Here is a 27,971-nt window from a genome sequence, read left to right on the forward strand (position 1 = left end):
CTACTGAGGAAGAGCAGAGGACAAGTACAAGTAGCTCCAGAGCTAATGAAGTGGTTGTGCCAAAGCCGAAAGGACGCTCAGCTGTGGACGTGCTTGGAAGTGAAAGGAAAGTCCAATGCTGCAAAGAAAAATACTGCATAGGAACCTGGAATGTAAGATCTATGAATCTTGGGAAGCTGGATGTAGTCAAACAGGAGATGGCAAGGATAAATATCGACATCCTGGGCATCAGTGAACTAAAATGGACAGGAATGGGCGAATTCAGCTCAGATGATTATCATATCTACTATTGTAGAATAGAAGGAATGGAATAGCCCTCATGGTCAACAAAATAGTGGGAAAAGCTGTAATGGGATACAATCTCAAAAATGATAGAATGATGTCAATATGACTCCAAGGCAGACCTTTCAACATCATAGTAATCCAAGTTTATACACCAACCACCAATGCTGAGGATACTGAAATTGACCAATTTTATGAAGATTTACAACACCTTCTAGAACTGACACAAAAGAAAGATGTTCTTCTCATTATAGGGGTTTGGAATGCTAAAGTAGGGAGTCAAGAGATAAAAGGAACAACAGGAAAGTTTGGCCTTGGAGTTCAAAATGAAGCAAGGCAACGGCTAATAGAGTTTTGTCAAGAGAACAAGCTGGTCATCACAAACACTCTTTTCCAACAACACAAGAAGCGACTCTACACATGGAAATCACCAGTTGGGCAATATCGAAATCAGATTGATTATATTCTCTGCAGCCAAAGATGGAGAAGCTCTATACAGTCAGCAAAAACAAGACCGGGAGCTGACTGTGGCTCTGATCATCAGCTCCTCATAGCAAAATTCAAGCTTAAACGGAAGAGAGTAGGAAAAACCACTGGGCCACTCAGGTATAATCTGAACCAAATCCCTTATGAATACACAGTGGAAGTAAAGACCAAATTTAAGGAACTAGATTTGGTGGACAGAGTGCCTGAAGAACTTTGGATAGAGGCTTGGAGGCAGCAACAAAAACCATCCCAAAGAAAAGGAAATGCAAGAAAGCAAAGTGGCTGTCCAATGACGCCTTAGAAATAGCAGAGAGGAGAAGGGAAACAAAATGCAAGGGAGATAAAGAAAGTTACAAACAATTGAATGCAGACTTCCAAAGAATAGCAAGGAGAGACAAGAGGGCCTTCTTAAATGAACAATGCAAAGAAATAGAGGAAAATAACAGAAAAGGAAAAAACAGAGATCTGCTCAGGAAATTTGGAGATATTAGAGGAACATTTTGTGCAAAGATGGACATGATAAAGGACAAAAATGGGAGGGACCTAACAGAAGCAGAAGACATCAAGAAGAGGTGGCAAGAATACACAGAGGAATTATATCAGAAAGATTTGGATATCCTGGACAACCCAAACAATGTAGTTGCTGACCTTGAGCCAGACATCCTGGAGAGTGAAGTCAAGTTGGCCTTAGATTGCCTGGCTAACAAAAAGGCCAGTGGAGGTGATGGCATTCCAGTTGAACTATTTAAAATCTTAAAAGATGATGCTGTTAAGGTGCTACATTCAATATGCCAGCAAGTTTGGAAAACTCAACAGTGGCCAGAGGATTGGAAAAGATCAGTCTACATCCCAATCCCAAAGAAAGGCAGTGCCAAAGAATGCTCCAACTACCATACAATTGCACTCATTTCACACGCTAGCAAGGTTATGCTCAAAATTCTCCAAGGTAGGCTTCAGCAGTATGTGGACCGAGAACTCCCAGAAGTACAAGCTGGATTCCGAAGAGGCAGAGGAACTGGAGACCAAATTACTGACATGCGCTGGATTATGGAGAAAGCCAGAGAGTTCCAGAAAAATATCTACTTCTGCTTCATTGACTATGCAAAAGCCTTTGACTGTGTGGACCACAGCAAACTATGGCAAGTCCTTAAAGAAATGGGAGTGCCTGACCACCTTATCTATCTCCTGAGAAACCTATATGTGGGACAGGAAACAACAGTTAGAACTGGATATGGAACAACTGATTGGTTGAAAATTGGGAAAGGAGTACGACAAGGGTGTATATTGTCCCCTGGCTTATTTAACTTACATGCAGAATACCTCATGCAGAAGGCTGGACTGGAGGAATCCCAAACTGGAATTAAGATTGCCGGAAGAAATATCAACAAGATGATACCACTCTGGTGGCAGAAAGTGAGGAGGAATTAAAGAACCTTGTAATGAGGGTGAAAGAGGAGAGTGCAAAAAAATGGCTGAAACTCAACATCAAAAAAACTAAAATCATGGCCACTGGTCTCACCACCTCCTGGGAAATAGAAGGGGAAGATATGGAGGCAGTGGCAGATTTTACCTTCTTGGGCTCCATGATCACTGCAGATGGAGACAGCAGCCACAAAATTAAAAGACACCTGCTTCTTGGGAGGAAAACTATGACAAACCTTGGCAGCATTTTAAAAAGCAGAGACATCACTTTGCCAACAAAAGTCCTAATAGTCAAAGCTATGGTTTTTCCTGTCATGATGTATGGAAGTGAGAGCTGGACCATAAAGAAAGCTGACTGCCGAAGAATTGATGCCTTTGAATTGTGGTGCTGGAGGAGGCTCCTGAGAGTCCCCTGGACTGCAAGAAGAACAAACCTATCAATTCTAAAGGAAATCAAACCTGAGTGTTCACTGGAAGGACAGATCCTGAAGCTGAGGCTCCGGTACTTTGGCCATCTCATGAGAAGAGAAGACTCCTTGGAAAAGACCCTGATGTTGGGAAAGTGTGAAGGCAAGAGGAGAAGGAGACGAGAGAGGACGAGATGGTTGAACAGTGTCATCGAAGCAACCAACATGAATTTGACCCAACTCCGGGAGGTATTGGAAGATAGGAGGGCCTAATGTGCTCTGGTCCATGGGGTCACGAAGAGTCAGACACGACTAAACGACTAAACAACGACAAAGTGTGTTTCTTCCAGAGGCGAAAATTTTGAATTGCCAGGTCTCTAGGTCTCTGTACTTTGTTGTTGTTGTTGTTGTTGTTGTTGTTGTTGTTGTTGTTGTTGTTGTTGTCGTCGTCGTCGTCGTCGTCGTCGTCGTCGTCGTCGTCGTCATCGTCATCGTCATCGTCATCATCATCATCATCATCATGATTTTTTTGATGGATGATATACAGAAGTGTTTTACCATTCTCTTCTTCTGCCCACCCCTGCCCCCTGGGATTGTGCAGCTTGCTCAAGGCCACACAGTTGGGAACTGATCTCTCAACCATCTGGCTTTGCAGTGAGATAACTGTCTGAGCTATCCATCCAGCTGGGACATATATAACAAGCTGTATTTTTCTCCAGGTAAACCAACCACAAGGAAGCCTGCAACCTCAAATATCCAGATATAAAAAGAAGAGATTTGTCAAGTGATTCTGAGTTTGACAAATTATGAACGTAGCAACATTGTTTTGATTGGCCCTTGAAATCATTCCTTGAAATCATGCCTTGTTTATCTCTTCATAGTTGGACGCTTCATCATCACCCAACCCCACAGTTAAGCTGGTCTTTGTATGAAGGAAGGCTCAAAAATGTGCATTTAGGAAAAACAAATTAAAGCTATGATTTTCATTAACATGAAAATGTTGCCTTTAATTAAAATAATTACCAAAAAAATAACTGCAGAGTTTCTTATATCCGTTCTCCTTGATATAAGCTGATAAGGAGCAACTGATCTAGCCCATCTCACCTTGATTATTTGTAGCCTTATCTGGCAACATCAACATCCTATGTTAATTGGTGCATTCACAGAAGCATATCCTGTTTATTGTAATAGTGTGGGAATTACACCCCTCACTGTCAGAGACCATTTGCATTGCCAAGGGCAGCAGCTTGAAAGATTGGCAGAAGTTATGTCGGACCTAACCAGTCCTATGGACTGTCACCACCTCCTCTGCCCAAATCAGCCTAAGTCAATAGACTTCCAAATCTTACAGGCAAGGTAAAGGTAAAGGTTACCCTTGACATTTAGTCCAGTTGTGTCTGACTGTAGGGTCTGATGCTCATCCCCGTTTTCAAGGCAAAGAGCCAGTGTTTGTCCAAAGACAGTTTCCGTGGTCACGTGGCTAGCGCAACTAGTCACGGAACGCCGTTACCTTCCCACCGAGGTGGTACCTATTTATCTATTCACATTTTTACATGCTTTCAAACTGTTAGGTTGGGAGGAGCTGGGACAAGCGATGGGAGTTTACTCCGCCGCATGGATTCGATCTTACAACTGCAGATCTTCTGATCTTGCAGCACAGAGGCTTCTGCGGTTTAACCCACAGCTCCACCACGTCCTTCGAAATCTTACAAGACATCCCTAAAAGGCTACAAAAACAAGTGCCAAAGCAACACCCCCCATTCCCAGCCAGTCAGAGCCTTATAAAAAATCAAGTAGCAAATTGTATCACAGCTTCTTCCAGTAATGCGCATGCATACACACACATATACACACACCAACACATAATGTGTAGGAAGGTAGGATGGGGAAATAAGGAATTCAAATTTACAGAGAATCGGAATAACATTTGAAAATGCATACAGTAGGCTGAGAACAACAACAATAATGGTCTTAGAACTGCAGAGCTGGAAGCGACCTTATGAATCATTAAATCCAACTCCTGTCAAGGAAGCACATGGGGAATTAATTGGGAGTGCCTGACCCCCTTATCTATCTCCTGAGAAATCTATATGTGGGACAGGAAGCAACAGTTAGAACTGGATATGGAACAACTGATCGGATCAAAATTGGGAAAGGAGTACAACAAGGGTGTATATTGTCTCCTTGCTTATTTAACTTACATGCAGAATACATCATGCGGAAGGCTGGACTGGAGGAATCCCAAATTGGAATTAAGATTGCCGGAAGAAATATCAACAACCTCCGATATGCAGATGATACCACTCTGGTGGCAGAAAGTGAGGAGGAATTAAAGAACCTTGTAATGAGGGTGAAAGAGGAGAGTGCAAAAAACGGCCTGAAACTCAAAATCAAAAAAACTAAGATCACGGCCACTGGTCCCATCACCTCCTGGGAAATAGAAGGGGAAGATATGGAGGCAGTGACAGATTTTACTTTCTTGGGCTCCATGATCACTGCAGATGGGGACAGCAGCCATGAAATTAAAAGATGGCTGCTTCTTGGGAGGAAAGCGATGACAAACCTAGACAACATCTTAAAAAGCAGAGACATCACCTTGCCGACAAAGGTCCACATAGTCAAAGCTATGGTTTTTCCAGCAGCGATGTATGGAAGTGAGAGCTGGACCATAAAGAAGGCTGACTGCCAAAGAATTGATGCTTTTTAATTGTGGTGCTGGAGGAGACTCTTGTGAGTCCCCTGGACTGCAAGGAGAACAAACCTATCCATTCTGAAGGAAATCAACCCTGAGTGCTCACTGGAAGGACAGATCCTGAAGCTGAGGGTCAATGCTTTGGCCATCTCATGAGAAGAGAAGACTCCCTGGAAAAGATGCTGATGCTGGGAAAGTGTGAAGACAAGAGGAGAAGGGGACGACAGAGGGCAAGATGGTTGGATAGTGTCATTGAAGCTACCAACATGAAATTGACCAAACTTCTGGAGGCAGTGGAAGACAGGAGGGCCTGGCATGCTCTGGTCCATGGGGTCACGAAGAGTCGTATATGACTTAACGACTGAACAACAAATCCAATTTATGAGTTTAAAAATGACTTCTGATGTTGTTTTAATGTTTTGTAAATAGGTTTTAGAAAGAGATCTTGTTCTATATTGCTAGAAGGGCCCTGAGGATGAGGAATAAAATGGTCGTGTATCTTTAAGAATAATGAAGAAATAAAAGTCAAAAAGATGATAAATGTCACCACTACCGTAATAGTCATGAAAGCTCTTTGGAGGCACTTCCCTAGCTACTGTTGAAGACAGAAGTCTGGACTTGATGGGCCTTGACCCAACCTTGAAATGTGTTCTTACACCTATTTTCAGCCACATGGATCAATGAGGACAAGATTAGGCTGAAGCCACCTCTAGAAGGTGTAAATCGGAATAGCTATAACAGCAGATCTGTCTCTTAAAATTGCAGTTGTTCAGGTATGACTATAAAAGTGATGCTACAAGGTGACATTGTGTTGGCCAAGACCGATTAGCCAAGAGGTCATAAGTTCATTGCCCTGAGGTTGTCTTGCATTTCTTTTTGGCCTTTCTTGATTAATCTCTGCTTTCTAAGAAACATTTATCATCATGAGTTCAACACTGGCTCAGTCAAGAGAGAGAATAAAGAATTCTTTCGACTTGCCCATCTCACTATTTCTAAAGGTTTTATTTCCATTGTGCTACATCAGCTTTCTTCTTGTTAAAGGTGAACTTCAAAGCTGTTAAATAGCAAGCTAAAAAGGAGATTGGGAATGGGGAAAGCGAATGCTTTTACTTCCCAGATGGGAAGGAAAGGAGGAAGGGACTGGCTCCTTCTACCATGGCCTCATATAGATATTAAACAGCATTGGGGAGATTATTGAGCCCTGTGGGACCCCACTATTGCGGTTCCACGGGGCCGAGGCCCTCTCCCCAAGCTGTACTTTCTGAGGGCAGTCCTCCAAGAAGGATTGGAGCCAAGCAAACACCAGGCCACCAATTCCCAACTCAGAGAGCCTCCTCAGGAGGATACCACGGTCAACGGTATCAAAGGCAGCTGAAATGTCGAGGAGGACCAACAGGGAGGTTGGTTCTCCTCGACATCAGCCTCCCTCAACAAGTCATCATAAAGGGCGACCAATGCTGTTTCTGTACCATGGTGCGGCCTGAATCCTGACTGGAATGGATCCAGGACATTCGTTTCAGCCACAGACCTCTCCACCACTTTACTAATGAAAGGAACATTGGCGATGGGCCTCTAATTGCCAATTTCGTCCGCCGCCAAATTCAGTTTCTTTCTTATGGGCCTAATGAGTGTCTCCTTGAGGGCAAGGGGAACCCTGCTCTCAAGGAAAGACCCATTAATTATTGCCGTTGCCCATTCTGTTGTTATAGGCCTGGCTGCTTTTATTAGGCAGGCCGGGCAAGGGTCAAGGGAGGAGGTTGTGCCTTGTCCACAATCTCTGGTGTCACCGGCTGAAAATGATCAATTCTCACGGGGCAAGGCAGAGCGCTGGACATCTCTGCTCAAATCACTGTGCTCAAAACTGGAGAAAGTTCCTGGCGGATGGCCTCCACTTTAGATTTTAAAAAATGCTGCAAATTGGTCTGGTGAGATACTAGGGGGAGGCCCATCCCCTAGACCAATTCCAGATAGGTCAGGAACTATGCAGAAAAGCTCCGCCTACTGATTTGAAGCTTCGCTTATCCAGTCAGCGAAGTGTGCTCACCTAGCAGTCTTTACCTTAGCAAGGTAAAGGTTAGTCGTGACCCTGACAGCTACTCGATTCTGAACGGTCGGGTCTCTTCTACACTTGCACTCTAGCATTCTCCTAGTTTCCTCACATTATTAGCAACACCATACAAAACAGTAACTTGCATAACAACTCCTGCCAGTGTGGCTGCAGGACCTACAAGTTAGAGGCCACAGGTCATCTTGAAATCTGTTCTTTATGTGGCCTTAAGAAAGCAGACAGCTGTCAACCCTATTTGAGGTCCAAAATATTCCATTGTTACCTCACAAGTTTATACACATCATTTCTCTCCTTTTAGATGAAGGATGCATCATTTTATCAAAACTGATGGCTTTGTCAGAGGTATTCCAGTAATTGTCCTACTGTCATGTAGGCATTTATTTCCACTCAAAATTGTTAAGTTTATTTTATTCAGATTCCAGATTCTGAAATTGTTCTCATTCAAGGCTAATGTAGCTCTGGCTATTGTTGAACCCCAATGCCTATCAGCCCTTGACAATCTGGCAAGTAATGAAGCATAAAGGGAAAAATAAGCCATCATCTAATTAAGATCCAGAAGTTCCTCACCTCTGCTGTAAGGTAAAACTGTGGTTTTACATGCAGTATTCAGACAGTGGTTGTGCAACTGTGTATGTGTGCATAAGTGTACATATGAAAAACTGTAGGTGAACAAATGAATAGTGAATAATACATAGTGGCTTAAACCCTGTTAAGTAACTGTGCTTGCATAATTCAATGTTATACAAGCATTAGTGCCCACTGCATCAAGGTGTAAATGCTATTCATGAAGTGCTTCCATGGGCATATTGTGGGAAATGTGCAAGGTGATTGGATAATAGAACTGACAGTACATTTGCACAGGTTTAACTTTAAAATGCACCTAAAAAAACAGGATTGTGTTCACTATCATGGAATTAACTTTCGTAAACACCAGTACCTGTCTGTGTCAGTTTTTTAGGCCCTGATCTCTGGCCTCTTGAGATGAGATGGAGAGCTAAATCAGTGTCAGGGGCAGGGCCTTTTCAGTGGTGGTCCTGAGGTTGCAGGTGAGAAGAAGTATTTTCTGGAAAACTATTCTCAGAGTATCGTAGCCAGCATAGCTATTGCATATACTGGCTGGAATATTCTAAGAATTGTAAATAAAAAGAGAGAGAGCTTCTCATCTGTGTTTTGACCCTAAAAAGACATATGACCCAGCTGGTAACTCCTAAGACATCCTCAGTTCAATTCACTTTTAATTCATGCCTTTGCTTTGATGAACTTTGACTGCTTGTTTTATGCACTGTAATGTCCTTTTAATCTGATTGTTTAATAAAGTATGTTTATTACATATTTATTCTGCCTACCCCTTTTTTGAGGGCAGTCTTCCTTGACAGATGGTATGCCCAGAGTGCTCATTTGCATGTATAGTTCTAGACTTTTTGGGATAGATGTACCAAGGAAAAAATTTAAGATAATATATAAAACTGCCTTCTACTGAATCAGGTATTTTAATTTTTCTGGCCAAATATTCTCTGTTCAGATTGGTTTTCCTAGATCCCAGACAGCAGCTTTTCCAAGCCTTGCTATGTCTTTCATTGAGAGAGAGAGAGGCAGAAGCAAAGGGAGAGGGAGGGAGAGAGAAAAACAAAGATAAATGTCGGGAATTGGACTTAGGACCAGCCACATACTTTTGCACTAACTATGGCCCCCAGCAGAATTCTCTAACCATTCCCTCTGATTCAGTAATATTTAGAAGAACTCTGCAGAGATTCTTCTGTAAAAAGGAAGGAAACATTAGGTCACATTCACCTATTTCTTATTGAGGAAAAAGGGGGCATTAAGTTAACTTGTGTACCAGTTGGGATCTGATGATGCCATTTCTCTTTTTGTCTCAGGTTTCACCTAGAATCAGATCCCTCCCATATTTTTCCTTGGTTGCTTTATTCCATATTTTCAGTCATTTTCCCTAATGAAACCATCTAGCAGAACTAATCCAAACATGGGCTTAATTAATCAGTCTATAGCTCCACGCTCTTACCCAAATTACTCGTGACAACTTTCTTAATGCAAAACCAGAATATCTACAGGGAGCCTGTTCTTCAATCAGTTGGCTGGATAGAACATTTTCAATTGATTTTAATATATGTTAATAAAGCAGCAATAAACCTTTTTCTCCCTAGTTGCCCATGGAATGTTTGGCAGCCAGAAAAAAGTCATTAGGTTGTTTTTTAGGCTGATAAAAAGAAAGGTGGAGAATCCTCTAGGCCCAAACGTGCGAGAAGAGCTTTGCCAAACAAGGATGCTATCCACCAGAACTAAGCACTTTGAACAATCCAAATCCTTTAGTTTATCTGCCCAACTCACTAGAGATGCCATTTGACTGAGCCAGATGGAGGCAAGGCACACACAGCATCTGTAGGGGTTTTGTTTCTGTGGGGGGATGACAGACTGAGCTGGTTGGACTCTTTAAAGTGGACAAGCATGTTTCATAATCCACAGATCTATAGGAACCAAATTTATGGAATCAAATTACAAGAAACGAGATTTTGCTTAAACGTTAGAAAGGAATTCCTGGCAGTAAGAGTTCTTTGACATGGGAATGGGCCACTTCAAGACAGTGGTGGCTTCTCCTTCATTGGACGTTTATAAACAGAGGTCAGATGGTCATCTATCAGGGGTGTTTAGCTATGAATTTCTTTCTTTGGCAGACAATTGGACTTGTTGACTCTTGGTATTCCTTCTAGATCTACAGCTCTATGACCCTTTCCCATCACTTTCCATGTAAGAGTCGAAGGGGGCAGTAACATGTTTTTATGTTTTAGAAGCAGTGCTTCCTCAATTGTTGAGAAATGTTTATCATGTGTTCATCCTCCATATTTTGTTGGTATCTTACATAAAATCATGAAGTTGGAAGTGGCCTATAAGGCCATCAAGTCCAACCCCCTGCTCAATGCAAGAATGCAAATCAAAGGATATCTGTCAGGTGGTTGCCTAAATTTCTCTTGAATGCCACCACTGTTGCAGCACTCACCACCTTGGAAGGTAATTGGTTCCACTGCATACTCGTCTAACAGTTAGGACATTTTTCCTGTTATTCAACCATAATCTGACCTCCTGTAACTTGAGCCCATTGTTGCATGTCCTGCACTCCTGGATGACCAAGAACAGATCCTGCCCCTCCTCTGTTTAACAGCTTTTCACATATTAGATAAGTGCTAGGATATCTATCTTCTGTCTTTTTTGAAGGCTAAACAAACCAAGTTCTTTTCTCATAGGGCTTGGTCTCCAGTTCCCTAAACATCCTTGTTGTCCTCTTCTGAACTTGTTCCAATTTGTCAGCATCCTTCTTCAGGTGTGGTGTCCAGAACTGGACACAGAACTCAAGATGAGGCCAAACCAGTACAATTCTGACTTCTGAAGCACTTTTCCCTAAGGGAATCCATTTGTTAGTGCTAATGAGGGAACACTCCTTCTACTTATGTGTTAAGCATAATGTCTACTTTCACAGGTCATTGGGCACTAGGAGGAGATGAATCCCTTCACATCTGGAAACATGTATTTTAGGCAAGAGGTGGTGACCATGTCCCAAGTTTCTGAGTAAGGCAAGCTCAGCTGAAGCATACTAGTTGCATGCTGGACTCCTTCATAATCAACCTTGCAGGTCCTGCTGTATCTTTTAATTAATGTGACTCCAAGCGTCTGAGGGGGGACATGATTAAGATGTATAAAGTTATGCAGGGAATGGATGAAGTGGATAGAGGGAAGCTCTTTTCCCTGTCACCTTTTTATCATTGGACTGGAAATTAAAAAGGAGATTGAAAAACAGCCAATATTATAATAGGTAAAAGTAAAGATTTCCCTTGACATTTATTCCAGTCATGTCCAACTCTAGGGCCCGGTGCTCATTCCTGTTTCCAAGCTGTAGAGCCAGCGTTTGTCTGAAGACAGTTGCTGTGGCCACGGAACTAGACTAGACATGGAATGCTGTTCAAGCCAAATAAAAGACAGGAGAGCAAAGATAAAAATAAAATAGAATAGAACTATTAACAGCACCATTCATTTATATTTTATTATTTTATTTTCTGCTTTGAGCAGGAACTCTGTGACATCAAGGAAGAGTGCTTTGATTCTTGTGAAAGACATTAAAATGAAAGCAATATGAAAGTTTTTCCCCTGCATATTCCTACACTTGAGATGGGCACGAACTGCCAGTTTGGCAGTTTGTTTATCACCTAAGCAGGTGTTTCCTGCTTTGGAGCCCCACCTACTCCAGTGGGTGCCCACTTAATGGTAGTGCCTGGAGGTGGCAGGGCATGGAATCTGGGGCATTGCCTCTCAGAGGGAGTCTTCTGGAGGAGGTGGGGCTCAGAAGTGCTGAACACCTGTTCAGGCAATAAATGAACCAGCATGAAACACTGAAGCAGCAGTTCATGCCTATTTCCACTACACACCACTACACCTCTTCAAAATACAATCTACCATATCTCACCTTTCCACCAATTAACTTACTGCAATTTACACAAATCTTCTGCTTCCTATGTTATGAAAAGCATCCCTTCTCCATACTGCTTTGCTGTTTTAACTTCTGTTCTGATGAGCAGAAGACATGTCAATTGCTGCCTTTAACTTTGCATTTATTTATTTATTTATTTATTTATTTATTTATTTATTTATTTATTTATTTATTTATTTATTTATTTATTTATTTATTTATATGCCACCCACTCCACCCAAAGGTCTCTGGGTGGCTCACAACAATTAAAATACAATAAAAATACAGTAAAGAGATAGAACAATTAAAATTCAATTAAAACAGATACTCTAAAAATTGCCATCAGGACCCGCACTTGATATTATTTCAATTAAAAGCCTTCTGGAACAGGAAGGTTTTGACCTGGCGCCGAAATGTTATCAGCATCAGCGCCAGACAAATCTCAGTCGGGATGGCATTCCATAGTCTGGGGGCAGCTGCCGAAAAGGCCCTTTCTCTACAAGCCAATCCTCTTACCTCCTTGAGGGACGGCTCTTTCAAAAGGGCCCCCTGGTTAGATCTTAACTGCCGGGTAGGTTCATATGGAAGGAGGCGGTCCTTCAGATATCCAGGGCCCAAACCGTTTAGGGCTTTATATGTCAAAACAAGCACTCTGAATTGGGCCTGGGCAGCAACTGGTAACCAATGTAATTTAATCAGAATCAGCTTGATATGCCCCCTAGTGGACCCACCACGCACCAGCTCGATTCTTAAAGTAACATTTATCTATCTATCTATCTATCTATCTATCTATCTATCTATCTATCTATCTATCTATCTATCTATCTATCTATCTATCTATCTATCTATCTATCTATCTATCTATCTATCTATCTATCTATCTATCTATCTATCTATCTATCTATTTATTTATTTATATGCTGCCCACTCTACCCAGAGGTCTATTTCATTGATGTCTATTGCTTGTATTATTTAGTTATGTCACTTATGTTGTTGATGTCTATTACTTTTATTGTGTAGTTGTATCACTTAATTTGTGCCAATAGCTTCTACAATAGGCCAACTCAAAGGAAACAAATAAAATCAATATGAATGAGTATATAAGGAAATAGCACTGCTATACTAATACTTGAGACGTGACAACATGAAACCTCCAATCTGTCTGTCCATCTCGTGCATACACAGAAGCTTATGCATTACACATACCATATGCTCCTCTTTTCTCTCTGCCTGAGTGCCAGCTGCTCAGGATCAGTGATAATAAGGCCTTCATGCTTTCCTTGTAAGCTTCCCAGATGCATTCACTGTGCTACTGTTGCAAGCCAAGTGCTCGGATAGATGAAGATGAGTAATTTGCCTTCAGCTACACACTGAGTATGAGGTGGGGTTTGTTACAACACAGCTATTTCACAGCATGGTTGGAAGGCAGGAGAGCTACATGGATCAGTGCGTACTTTTAATTAAAATAGTTCTAGTAGGAAGTTAAGTTTCATTGCATCCAGCAGTGCTGAGTCCTAATAAAATGTGTTTAGGAGAGTGAAATGGTTGGAGGGGAGCCAGGTGGAAGGAATCTCAGACTGGTGAGCCTAATCTGCCCACAGATCTGCTCTACAAAGAATTTGGATTTCTTTGTCTTCTCCAACAGATAAAAAAATGTTGTCTCTGATCAGTGATCAGAGATGATGGCAGGGATTCCTTGAAACTGGAATTAGAGACAGTGAGTGTTCCCTATTTTGTGTTCTCCCTTGGTGCTTCCAAGAGAATGAGAATGAGTATCAGACATGGATCTGCTGGCTTCCAGACATGTCACCTCGTTTTCTCCCTTCCTCACATGGGGGAGGGAGAGGATGTATGCAACCTGATTCTGCCTAAATCTCTGAATGGATAAGATCCATTAAGCATTTTGAGCAGGAACTCTGTGACATCAAGGAAGATAGCATGACATCAGAGGATTCAGGGTGACTATCTCAATAATCATTGCAACATCCCTGTAATGTAGACCAATATTAAGAATCCTCAGCAGCTAATATACTCCTACGGGGGGAGAGGTGAGTGGAGGTAGCAGGTTACCTGAAAGGGTGTTCAGAAGTGAGAAGTAGTACCATTTGCATTTCATAGTTTAAACATCAGGAGGGGGGTCTTTACATCCCAATTTACTGAGGATTCTTTCACTTGATGTGATTCATTACATCAACTGATTGCCTTGATTGCCTTTGTATTCTAACGAGACCCTTGAGATGGCTGACATCATAGTAAAATAAGAGTTACTCAGTACCTCACTATTCTAGTAATTAAAACAAAACGAAAAATGTGACAGCAACAGCAACATGACATTAGCAAAAGCTGATACAAAGCAAAAACACAGTGTCAAAACCTGATTCCCAGAGGGACAGAGAAAATCAGTTTCCTGGTGGTTTCCCAGCTGCAAGCCTCATCACTCCTAGTATAAACCCATGACAGAAGCACCATCTCTGATTAAGGAAAAATTCCACAAGGCCTTTCCTAAACTTTTGGCCATATCCCCCTGCACTCTGATGACCAAAAGCAACAGAACAAAGTCTGATTTTTTGCATGTTACCATAGTCTCTTGAGACTGAAGGATGCCTAGTCTAGGCCACTGTGATAACATGTTGATAAACTAAGTTGATAACAAGGACAAGATTAATTATAGGTAAAAAAATGAAAAATAAAGTATATATTTCAATTAAATTAATAGTATGAAGAAGTATGGGATATTGCTGTTAATGATAAACTCACCAGTGGCACTACGTTTTAAAAGGGTTTGACAAATGAAAAATATATTTAGAGATAGATACTTGGGGGGCGTTTGTTGATTATGTATTAATTAAATGGAAGGGTTGTGCACTATCAAAAGATTCAACACAGTTTTGGAAGAGGAATGGGGCATCATAAATGAATGCAGCATGTCTGCAGAGGGTCCATGCACTTTGTGTCTGTCTCTGGTTTTTTATTTGATAGTTTTGCTCTCTCTCTCTCTCTCTCTCTCTCTCTCTCTCTCTGTGTGTGTGTGTGTTTTAGATTCAATTAATATTTTTTTCAAATATAAAAATAAGAAGTTATTAGTTCTTATTGATTACATTGCCTTCTTTAAGAACATAGTTCACTATTGGCACTTGTTACATTTTTATTAAAGTAACTAATAGTGCTACTTCTAATTGGTCTGCTACTTTTCCATTACTTTAGGGGAAGAGGATTTTAGGATTGATAATAGAGGGGCATACAACCTGAAAAATTCCACTTGGAAATGTCTCCTAAAATGTCTGTACAAGATAACTAGGAAACTGGGCTGGAAAACATCACTCTTTACTTTAGGAGTGGTCATAATGTGGCCCATGGGATAAGACACCAAAAGAGGTCCCCACACCCTTGCCTTTAGCACACATATATCCTTTTTATAAGGGCTCCAAATGTCCCCTTGTGTCCTCTGGTCTATATGTGGAAACTGTTTGCCATATTTTGAGGGCCCCTTGCCGCTTCCACATGTGGCAATTTTTCTTTTTTATTTAAAAATATTGGTTGGATACCAAAAGGTACAAGCTTGATTTGAGAAACAAACAAACAAACTGCTTTGTGTGCAAAATTTGTTACAGCCATGGGTGCAGCCCTCCTAGACCCAGGGGTGGATTGTGTGACCCCCACAACATCTAGGGGTTGCCTGCCCTTGCTTTCTTCCCTTAAAACCAGTAACACCATTCTCACTCTTTGTGTACTTTTGAAATTGATTCCAATAATCTTGCTCCTTACGGCCTATGAACAAGTAGAGCCTTAAGAGGGGGGAAAAACTGTTTATTCTCAATTGGCATTTAGCAAATTAGCTTGCTTTTTAAATTGTAATTGGTCACTTAGGAGATAACCCAGCTTTGTTTGTAGGTTTAACATCTCAGGCTTGGGGACAGAAAATTTTGCTTTGCCTGAATGGATAATATAAAAGGAAGAAATACACATTTGTCTCAGGGTTTGATGTGTGACCCTTAAAAAGGCGGAGGTGGGGAGAACAAGGAAGGGAAAGTCACCAATACTAGGGCTATGAAGAATTTCTGCTGAATTTCATATTTGTGACTGAGACAGGCTGTCTTAACAAATTGAAGCCCACTGTGAACAGGCTGTTGAAGAATGGTTAGCCCCACTCCCAGGAGGGTTCTTGCCTCCAGTGTGAGAATGAGATGATGAATGCTTCATCTTCCTTCACTGAGACTTCTGTATTTTGTGCAAAATGTATTTCTTTCCCATTTGTAAAGCTAAGGACAGAAAGACTGGCTGACTGGTTTTAAAAAGATGCAAATAATCCAACTAAACCTGCAACTTTCCAAAAATTAGTACAATGAGGCAGCATCTGTTATACAGTAGTTATCAATTGTGGAATTCATACAAAAAGCATTCTCGTGACTGGGGACGATGGAGAAAACTGTGCTGTCTCACAGGCAAGGAGCAAATTTTTGACATTCCCTGTGCGTAAGACAAAACTTTTTACATTCCTAATCTACCAACTGGTTAGGAGCAGTAGAAGGATAGTAGTTTTCTTCTTGACATCACTCATAACGTCCTTGACCTGAAGCTATGTGGTCTATAAAGTTAACTTTTCTGAATTTTAGCCCCATATGTTTTCCTCCATCTCCTCCCTGTATTGAAATGAAGCCTTAGCTATCACTGACACATATTAATCCTTATATATGCCAACTTCTGGCGTTCCAATTTCCATCCTGCCAGCACTAAGCTATTTGTGGATTAGAGAAAGCCAGAGATGGTATTGGCCCAGCATAAGCAAGCAGCAAATAATACCCTTCCGTCAAGTGAAAATATCCTGAGTGCTTATGTTAATATAAAGCCAGAAACCATGCAAGGGATTGGCCGTACCTCCTTGCTCTAGTGGGCTGGGAGACCTAGCCCCCATTTTTCATTTTCTGCAGTGACAAATTACGAGGCTCACTCCAAAAAAGGGGATGTGGCAAGCTGTCTCATGACACTAGAAATGGCTTACCAACTACTATCCCTTGCATCCTGTCTTTGTTCAGCAATAGGTGGCAGTGCAGGGATTTAGACCTGAGCAGAATGCACCACAAATGCAGCTCCGAGAAAATGACTGGCGAGATTTAGCTGGAATATAATTATTGATTATTCCAGAATGAGTTATTGGTTAGGAAACATTACTTAATCTATTGTTGTTATTTTGCAGTCCTGGAAATGTTCTGCATAACCTTTACAGGCTAATTGAAAAGAAGGTCAGGGAGGCGACCCAGGAAATGCTGCAGAAAAACACTGGAAATGTTTGCTCAAACAGCAGCTGCATATTTTTTGAGTCCTCTTTGCAGTCCTTTTCCTTTTCCTCCTTGTAGACATTCTTCCAGGCAGTTCATTTCTCCACAGACAAATAAAGACAAACACAGACAAGTCTACATTACAGAATATTCTGCCTCACAGATGCCACTCCACACCATGAGAGAGTCTCTAAATCTCCTTTCCCAGTACTCTGGTTTCTAGCATCAATTCAGACTGAAAACTCATAGATTCCTTTACAACCTCTCAAAGGGCTCTGCGTTCTGTTCCAGCTCTTCGTATCATGGCTTAAAAGGTTCAGGGAAAGATCACAATAATCCTTGCTTGTTCCCAGATGTTGGTCCTGCCTTACCTCTTTCCTGATTTTCATTGGTTCCCTCCCCCTGTGTCTTAAAGTCCCCTTGAGTCTGCAAGTCTTAATTCTTCCTTGATTCTTCTACACTTATGCTTCCAAAAGAGTATTATGCATGGACAGATGGCTCAGTCTGTTTCTGGTCTATGTCACTTCCTTATGTGTCCACTTCAAAGTCCATTCCATCTCATTTCTGAATCAATCTACATTTTAAAAAAATCTGCAGAAACATCACAACTCACAAATGCATTTATTAAATATCTACCCTGTTCCCCTGAAAATAAGACCTAACCTGAAAATAAGCCCTAGTATGATTTTTTTAGGATGCTCGTAATACAAGCCCTGCCCCAAAAATAAGCCCTAGTTAAGTGAAAGCCCACCCTCCACCATTGTGCAGCATTGTGCAGCAACCAGAAGATGACATGACTGTAAAATAAAACATCCCCTGCAAATAAGCCCTAATGTGGTTTTTGAAGTAAAAATAATATAAGACCCTGTCTTATTTTCTGGGAAACACGGTAATGATAACACCTAATAATGCAGTTTATGTGAAAACCTGAATTTGAAGCCTGTTTTATAAAAAATGTGCATTTTGAGACTTTAAAAAAAGAGATAAGTCTGTCAGAACATCTGGGGAAGTTTGAAAAGCAATGGATAGCTACATTCTGGTCACATTCCTCTGGAGGTGCTGATTATATCTGAATTTGAATTTAAAACATATAATCTGGAAATGCAGGTTATATTTTAATCGGAATTTCCTTCAGCATCCTCACTATTTATTTATTTATTTGCTCTGCACTGTCACTCATTCATGGCAATGTAGTTCTACTGCACTCTTGTTCCAGTAATGCTACTTAAAGCATATGGCACTATATTTCATATTTGCTTCTTTTCAATCACCTCAAAGACCCAGGGAAACAGAATTTGGAGCTGACAAACCTCTCTAGGGAGAGAAGAAAGGCATCACCACAGAAAAAACACTGATGGCAGAGTCTGCTGGAACAAGGGCTCAAGATACATAGATTGTTACATGAGGCAGCTCCCAGTCTTACAATAGCTTGGGATGTCTAGAAATTTGTTTCCAAGAATAGACATTGAACTCAACACCTTCGCTATTCAGGCCTGTTGTTGTTGTTGTTGTTGTTGTTGTTGTTGTTGTGATGTGCCATCAAGTCACCTCTGATTTATGGCAGCCCCATTGTGTCAGATTTTGAAACAATATCGCTGTAGTGACAGTCTAAAAAAGTTGTTCCTCTAGTCCCGTTTTTCAAAAATTCCATATATGTTGTGAGACTTAGGCTGTGTGTAAATGGTCAAATAATGTGGGTTTTGCTCTGATTATAAAACAAATGAATTCTTTTTTATTGATCACATAATGTAAAAGCCAATTTGAAGCCATCTAGCCATTTCTCTTCTGCTCCTGCTGCTTCTAGGTTTTTCAGTCTGGAATGATTTGAACAGCTGTGATCAGCTGTTTCCTTCTGTAAAAGGATGGGGAGGTTCTGTGGGTGGTGTTGTGATAATGTAGGCAGTTAAGGCGTGATGTTTAAGGACCACAGGAGTGCTTGACCCCATGTCCCTCAAGTCCAAAATTATGATTTTTGAATAAACAAGTCTAGCACTGAGCCATTGGATTGATATACTAGTTCAACCCTAGAACACTTTTGCAAAGAATTTTTTTTAATGTTATGAAATAGAAAGAATATCTACAAAATTCAGGAGATCACATAGGTTTCTATAGTACTGTATGTGTGTTTCAGTGTACATTATGAAGAACTTCGGAGAGCTGCTGCCTTTTATTAATGCCTTTTCCCTAATGTTCCCCTTTAAGAACAAAGTGGCTTGACAGTGAACCATAAAAGAATCAGCAAAGGTGGGCAAGAAAGCCTGGTCACACAGCCAAGAAAACTGAGATTTGACCTGTTTTAAAAACCATACTGAGTTTCACATTCATACAATGAATTCCAAAGAGTATATTTATTTTCCTTTGACTTGGTTTATTGTCTTCGGAACTGAGTTAAAATAAATGGCCACCAGAGGGGCATTTATTTTAGCATACTGTTTTCTTAAGAGATTTAAACCCATTGTGAACCTTACAGACAGTTTTAAAAGGGAGTTTTTCCATGTTTACTTTATTTAAGAATACAAGCTGAAAGTATATAGTCTTCCAAATCAGTACATTAACAGAAGATTCATATTACTATTACTAAGTAGGAACACAGGAAATGACTCAAAAACTACATGACTTGAGTCAACTAAAATGAAAATGCTACATATTGTGGGTTTTTTGAGAAATGTAGGCAGGCCCAGAGTCAGGAAGGAAGAAATGGGGGCTGGGGGCTGGGAGATGAAATATGGACTGCACCACATTCATGTGTGAACATGGCTCTGAATCAATCAGCAGCCCCTGTGTAATTAATAGCAGTGAACTGAAATGGAAAATATGATGTCAAACTACAAATTGTTATTATTCAGTTTGCCAGTGTGGCCACAGCCTGACTTCTAAATAAGTACATTTTGGCTTGCAGCCCTAGGTGCTGAAATCCTACATAATAAGGTTCAGAATAAAATATTGTGGGACTTAAATCATCCCCACATTTTACATTTGCATTCTAATACACAGATGGTGTGGGATTAAGTACAGGAATATTTCTCAATTTCCTATCCTTGTTGGAGTTTCTAAGAGAGCATTTGAAGCATAAGTAAAAGCTGCAAGAACAACAAACAAATTATCCAAAGAATTTAGCTGATGAATTAGCTGTTGGCTGTTGTAGACTAGCTCCTGGAGGTAACAAACAGCTCTGTACTTCATTATTCATTGATTGCAACCATCCAGCACAACTTGCTTGGCTTAATAACTCTGTCTAGACCTAGAAGTGCTTGTCAGTAGGATTATCTGAAGTGTATTTGTGCTAGATTTCCTGGCCAACCCGGGCGGCATGCCCCTGTGATACCATAAATCCATCTGGAAGCAAGACGTGATTAAAAAGTAAAATAAAAATCAACAACAATTATGAGTTGTATAAATAAACAGCTGTCCAAGTCATTTGCAAGACACAAAGCCTGGAAAGCTGAGCCACATAAGATCAGGATTTTTTTGTGTTAAGGCTATGCTATCAAATCCTGGTCACACAGCATCATCCAGAGCAGCATCCAGAGCCCTCTTTCTTCCTTGTAATCTGTTATTGCCTCCATATATTAAAATTTCACACTATAAATGCCATTACTGTTCCCTGAATCTACCTAAAAGTACATGTATGGCTGGTGCATGTCTCTCCCCTTGCAGCATCCATTTGTAGTATTTGCAGGAGAATCACATATGCATAAGTGTTTTAATTACTCTAATTGCTGCACTGCCGATATTGACTATTTGCATCAGGTCCTACATTAGTACAATTCTCTTGTTAAGCTGACAGTGCAGGCTGCCAAACAGAAAATGGCTTGACTAGAGAGGAGAGAGTCTGGGAAATCCATTTGGAAAGGGTTTTTCTTCTTGCTCTCTCTTTCTCTCTCTGTCTCTCTCTTTGTTTTTTTTTTAAAAAAGCAACAACGCTTGCTTCTGCATTAGAGTTTTGGCAAGAGGCAGTTTATAAGAACAAGACAGGAGTTTAGAAAAGCAACAGCAGCCAAACACCCTGAAATCTTATGTATACAAATTCATACACTTACCTCTATTTTCATTGCATTGTGGAAACGATAACTTCAACAGTATCACTTTTAAGAATATTTAACGCTTTTAAGATTATATGAATTTGCCTTTTCAGGGGTCAGATTTTTGATTCCTTTAGACCAATAAAAACATAATCCCACTTCTGCAATCGTTTCCCACCCATTGAATTTATCATGCTGTCGTTTCATCTGTTCCCAGGAAGATTAGGAGTCAGGACCACACTAGAAAGACCACAGTTAATGACTGTTGACGACCCATGACAATGGGTGGAGAAGGACTAAAGAAGTGGGATTATCCCTCAACCCCAGGTTTTTGTCCTTCTAAGAAGCCTATTCAGACCAGGAGGAAGTGCAACCAACTTGGATCTCCTACCAACTCTCAGAAGAAGCTACTTGGATGAGTAGTGAAATGTTTTGACCTAACAAGAAAGAAGTCCAGTTGCCATTACTCAACTTCCAAGTCTACCTCATGTCATGTACAGATATAACACAGATGACTTTTTCAGAGGTGTGTCAAGATTATCCCACCATTTAGTGAAAACATATTTTTCTTTCTGGATGTTTCTCTGTGTCTTTCTGAAAGTGTCCTTAAGTTTTTATTGAAATCTTTAAACACTGTGACCAAAATTTGCTTCACTTACTATCTCTGTACAACCATTGATTGTGTGAGCAGTTGTGCATTTTATGATCTTGTGCAAGTAGGTATCTAATACCTCTGTGTGCAAGTGTGAGCTCTTTCAGCCACTACAGAATGATCTTCAGCTTGGGTAAACGCAATCTGGCCATCTGACTGAATGCTACACCAGTGAGGCGTGAGACGCAGCAATATAAATCCCATGTATGACTACTGAATGTGCTGGAACAAGATGAAAGTGTTTGCAGAAAAGGAGCAGTGCTCATCCAGGACTCATTCTGAATTGGCTTTGGGTTTTTTTAAGTGAGATCAAATAGATATTACATGTATTATGCTTTTGGTCACTTCTTTTTCTTCATTAGATCATTGACATCCATTGTTGGATATAGGCCTTCCCTTTTTGCTTCCATAAATTTCTGATTCGCCCTATTCTAGTTCATGTTAGTCCTGCTGATGTTTTCAAATTACCTGTCCATCCCATTTGCGGTCATCCTCTAATCCTTCTCATCCAAGATTGCTGTTGCTGTATTTCTTTGCTCCCTCACCCAGAGATTTGCCTCATGGTATGGCCCATCATGGATTCCGAAGGGGCAGAGGAACTAGAGACCAAATTGCTAACATGCGCTGGATTATGGAGAAAGCAAGAGAGTTCCAGAAAAATATCTATTCCTGCTTCATTGACTATGCAAAAGCCTTTGACAGTGTGGACCACAGCAAACTATGGCAAGTCCTTAAAGAAATGGGAGTGCCTGATCACCTTGTCTATCTCCTGAGAAACCTATATGTGGGACAGGAAGCAACAGTTAGAACTGGATATGGAACAACTGATTGGTTCAAAATTAGGAAAGGAGTATGACAAGGCTGTATATTGTCCCCTGGCTTATTTAACTTATATGCAGAATACATCATGCGGAAGGCTGGACTGGAGGAATCCCAAATTAAGATTGCCGGAAGAAATATGAACAACCTCCAATATGCAGACGATACCACTCTGGTGGCAGAAAGTGAGGAGGAATTAAAGAAGCTTGTAATGAGGGTGAAAGAGGTTGAGTGCAAAAAACGGCCTGAAACTCAACATCAAAAAAACTAAGATCATGGCCACTGGTCCCATCACCTCCTGGGAAATAGAAGGGGATGATATGGAGGCGGTGACAGATTTTATTTTCTTGGGCTCCATGATCACTGCAGATGGAGACAGCAGCCACAAAATTAAGACACCTGCTTCTTGGGAGGAAAGCAATGACAAACCTTGACAGCATTTTAAAAAGCAGAGACATCACCTTGCCAACAAAAGTCCACATAGTCAAAGCTATGGTTTTTCCTGTTGTGATGTATGGAAGTGAGAGCTGGACCATAAAGAAAGCAGACCGCCAAAGAATTGATGCCTTTGAATTGTGGTGCTGGAGGAGGCTCTTGAGAGTCCCCTGGACTGCAAGGAGAACAAACCGATCAATTCTAAAGGAAATCAACCCTGAGTGCTCATTGGAAGGACAGATCCTGAAGCTGATGCTCCAGTATTTTGGCCATAGAAGACTCCTTGGAAAAAACCTTGATGTTAGGAAAGTGTGACGGCAAGAAGAGAAGGGGACGACAGAGGATGAGATGGCTGGACAGTGTCATCTAAGCAACCAACATGAAATTGACCCAACTCCAGGAGGCAGTGGAAGATGGGAGGGCCTGGCATGCTCTGGTCCATGGGGTCACAAAGAGTCGGACACGACTAAACGACGATGGCCCATCAACCTCCACTTTAATGATGCTATTTTTTCTTTCTTTCTATCTCTTCTTCTCCTCCTTCGTCAGATAACCAGATTTCTAATTTTATCTATTAATCTGATGTTTAGTACCCATCTTTGAGTTTCTGTAAGCTTTTCAAGTACGGATTTTGCTAAAGACCAGGTATAACAAGTAATTTAGAGAAGATGCAAACAATTTCATTCACCTACTGAAAGCACTACCTACTGAACAGCAGTATTTTTTTTTCCTTTAGTGTCTGGAAATTTTGATCTCCACAAATGTGATAATACCTTGGGGGAAAGTATCTCTAAACTATGCTACAAATGAACAACAACAAAAGAACATTGACTGTGCTAAAAGGAGATTGCATTATAAAAGTGTTCTTGTACTATTAATTATATAACATACTGTACATTCTCTAGCTGAGTGAAACATGGATGCCAATAAAAAAGAGTGAGAATATCATAACAAGAGAATTTCATTCCTTTTGTTAAATACGTCTCTCAGGTTTCCCTGCATCTTGGGATGCAGTTGGGTATCTTTGCTTCAATTTCTCCATGAGGTCATACACAAATCTCTCCATCAGAATTCATATGCATTTTCACATATACTCCTCCTCATAGATGCATTTTTCTGCCCACTCCTCTGCAATATGATATTTTGCAAGCAGTTCCCCATAATATAACGTGTCTTTGTGCATTGTGTGCAGCCATATGTACATTTTCAGTGCACTTTTTCTAACACACTTTCTGACTTTTGGGGAAAGTTTCAGTAAAAATATCAGTGTGTCAAGACTCAGATAACAGATGAGAATGAATAATTATGCGAGTTGTTGTCACATCTCTGCTTAGGATCAAGATATTGATGCAGGAAGAGACATTTCTTCATATAACCTGTATAAATATGTTTAGGTCTTTTAAACATCAATGCCTGAAATCTGGACTTGGAAGTGGCTGGCTAGCCAGTGTAGATGGTAAAGTACTAGCTTAATATTACCATATTAGCTAGTCCCAGTTAGCAGTCTAGATGTCATGTCTTAGTCTCCCTGGAATTCAAAGCACCCTCACTACAACACCAGAATGAGATTGCTTCCATTGGTAATTAAAGGCTTCTCTCTCCTGTCCTGGGGTCTCATGGCTTTCAAATGATGAAAGGCATTACACAGGAACTGTGGGAACTGCAGGAGAGAAATAGGAAGTGTTTAATATCCAATCTCTCTAGATTGACAGCGAAGACCAAAATCCAGCTGAAATGCATGTGGGACTTCCTCTTCGGCGATGACGCAGCTGTTGTTGCCCACTCTGCTGTAGACCTCCAACAACTCATGAATCATTTTAGCAAGGCCTGCCAAGACTTTGGATTGACAATCAGCCTGAAGAAAACACAAGTCATGGGCCATGGCGTGGACTCACCTCCCTCTATTACCATCTCTACACAAGAATTGGAGGTTGTTCATGACTTTGTGTACCTTGTGATCTCTGACACCCTCTCCCTAGATGTCAAGCTGGATGAATGCATTGGCAAAGCAGCCACCATGTTCTCTAGACTAACAAAGAGAGTATGGCTTAATAAGAAGTTGGTGGCATATGCCAAGATCCAGGTCTATAGAGCCTGTGTCGTGAGCACACTCCTGTACTGCAGTGAGTCCTGGACACTTCATGCATGGGAGGAGAGGAAGCTGAACATATTCCATATGCATTGTCTTCAAGATATTTTTGGTATCACCTGGCAGGACAAAGTTCCAAATAAAGTAGTCCTAGAATGAGCTGGAATTTTTAACATGTATACATTACTGAAACAGCAATGTCTATGTTGGCTTGGGCATGTTGTGAGAATGTCTGATGGTTGGAATCCAAAAGATCTCCTGTATGGAGAATTAGTGCAGGAAAATCACCCCAGAGGGAGACCACAGCTGTGATACAAGGATATCTGCAAGCAGAATCTGAAGGCCTTAGGAATGGATCTCAACAAATGGGAAACCTTGAAATCTGAGCATTCACCCTAGAGGCATCATGGCCTATCACATTTTGAAGAGACACTTGTCCAGCAAGCCGAGACAAGGAGGCATTCCTGAAACCAGCAAAATCAGGAAGCTGGACAGGGGACAAACTGTATTTCTCTTCAGTGTGGAAGGGAGTGTCACTCTAGAATTGGCCTTCTCAGCCACACCAGACACTGTTCAAAGTCCTCTAACAACATTTATAAAGCATATTAAGTACATTGAAATTCTGGACTTGTTTCCCTCAGAAAAGCAGCTATATATAGGAGTGTAGATTTTGCTACACATTTTATGTGTTGTTGTTTAGCCATTGAGTCATGTCCAACTCTTCGTGACCCCATGGACCAGACCATGCCAGGCCCTCCTGTACTCCAGTGTCTCCCAGAGTTGGGTCAAATTCATGTTGGTTGCTTCTATTACACTGTCCAACCATCTTGTCCTCTGTCGTCCCCTTCCCCTTTTGCCTTCACACTTTCCTAACATCAGGGTCTTTTTTAGGGAGTCTTCTCTTCTCATGAGATGGCCAGATTATTGGAGCCTTAGCTGCAGGATCTGTCTTTCCAGTGAGCACTCAGGGTTGATTTCCTTTAGAATGGATAGGTTTGTTCTCCTTGCAGTCCAGAGGACTCTCAAGAGCCTCCTCCAGCACCACAATTCCAAAGCATCAATTCTTCAGCAGTCAGCTTTCTTTATGGTCCAGGTCTCACATCCGTACATCACTACAGGAAAAACCATAGCTTTGACTATGTGGACTTTTGTTGGCAAGGTGATGTCTCTGCTTTTTAAGATGCTGTTGAGGTTTGTCATCACTTTCCTCCCAAGAGGCAGGTGTCTTAATTTCGTGGCTGCTGTCCCCATTTGCAGTGATCATGGAGTCCAAAATCTGTCACTGCCTCCATATCTTCCCCTTCTATTTGCCAGGAAGTGATAGGACCAGTGGCCATGATCTTAGTTTTTTTTTTATGTTGAGCTTCAGACTGTTTTTTGTGCTCTCCTCTTTTACCCTCATTAAGAGGTTTTTTAATTCCTCCCCACTTTCCGCCATCAGAGTGGTATCATGTGCATATTGGAGGTTGTTGATATTTCTTCCGGCAATCTTAATTCCGGCATGGGATTCCCCCAGTCCGGCCTTTCACATGATGTATTCTGCATATGTTAAATAAGCCAATGGACAATATACAGCCTTGTCATACTCCTTTCCCAATTTTGAACCAATCAGTTGTTCCATATCCGTTCTAACTGTTGCATCCTGTCCCATATATAGGTTTCTCAGGAGATAGACAAGGTGGTCAGGCACTCCCATTTCTTTAAGGACTTGCTATAGTTTGCTGTGGTCCACACAGCAAAAGACTTTTGCATAGTCAGTGTAGCAGAAGTAGATGTTTTTCTGGAACTCTGTGGCTTTTTCCATAATCCAGTGTATGTTCGCAATTTGGTCTCTAGTTCCTCTGCCCCTTCGAAATCCAGCTTGTACTTCTGGGAGTTCTAGGTCCACATACTGCTGAAGCCTACATTGGATGATTTTGAGCATAACCTTGCTAGCGTGTGAAATGAGTGCAATTGTGCGGTAGTTGGAGCATTCTTTCGCACTTCCCTTCTTTGGTATTGGGATGTAGACTGATCTTTTCCAGTCCTCTGGCTACTGTTGAGTTTTCCAAACTTGCTGACATATTGAGTGTAACACCTTAACAGCATCATCATTGTTCATTTGAGAAGGCTCTCTTGTATCTCCTTGCTAGTCTTTGGAAGTCTGCATTCCATTTTCTGTAACTTTCCCTATCTCCCTTGCATTTTGTTTCCCTTCTTCTCTCTGCTATTTCTAAGGCCTCGTTGGACAGCCACTTTGCTTTCTTGCATTTCCTTTTCTTTGGTATGGTTTTTGTTGCTGCCTCCTGTACAATATTATGAGCCTCAAGCCAAAGTTCTTCAGGCACTCTGTCCACCAAATCTAGTTCCTTAAATCTGTTCTTCACTTCCACTGTACATTCGTAAGGGATTTGGTTTAGATTATACCTGACTAGTTCAGTGGTTTTTCCTACTCTCTTCAGTTTAAGCTTGAATTTTGCTATGAGAAGGTGATGATCAGAGCCACAATCAGCTCCAGGTCTTGTTTTTGCTGACTGTATAGAGCTTCTCCATCTTTGGCTGCAGAGAATATAATCAATCTGATTTCGATATTGCCCAACTGGTGATTTCCATGTGTAGAGTCGCTTCTTGTGTTGTTGGGAAAGAGTGTTTGTGATGACCAGCTTGTTCTCTTGACAAAACTCTATTAGCCGTTGCCTTGCTTCATTTTGAACTCCAAGGCCAAACTTTCCTGTTGTTCCTTTTATCTCTTGACTCCCTACTTTAGCATTCCAATCCCCTATAATGAGAAGAACATCTTTCTTTGGTGTCAGTTCTAGAAGGTGTTGTAAATCTTCATAAAATTGGTCAATTTCAGTCTCCTCAGCA

Source organism: Pogona vitticeps, chromosome 1 (genome assembly GCF_051106095.1).
Source record: "Pogona vitticeps strain Pit_001003342236 chromosome 1, PviZW2.1, whole genome shotgun sequence".
NCBI lineage: Eukaryota > Metazoa > Chordata > Lepidosauria > Squamata > Agamidae > Pogona > Pogona vitticeps.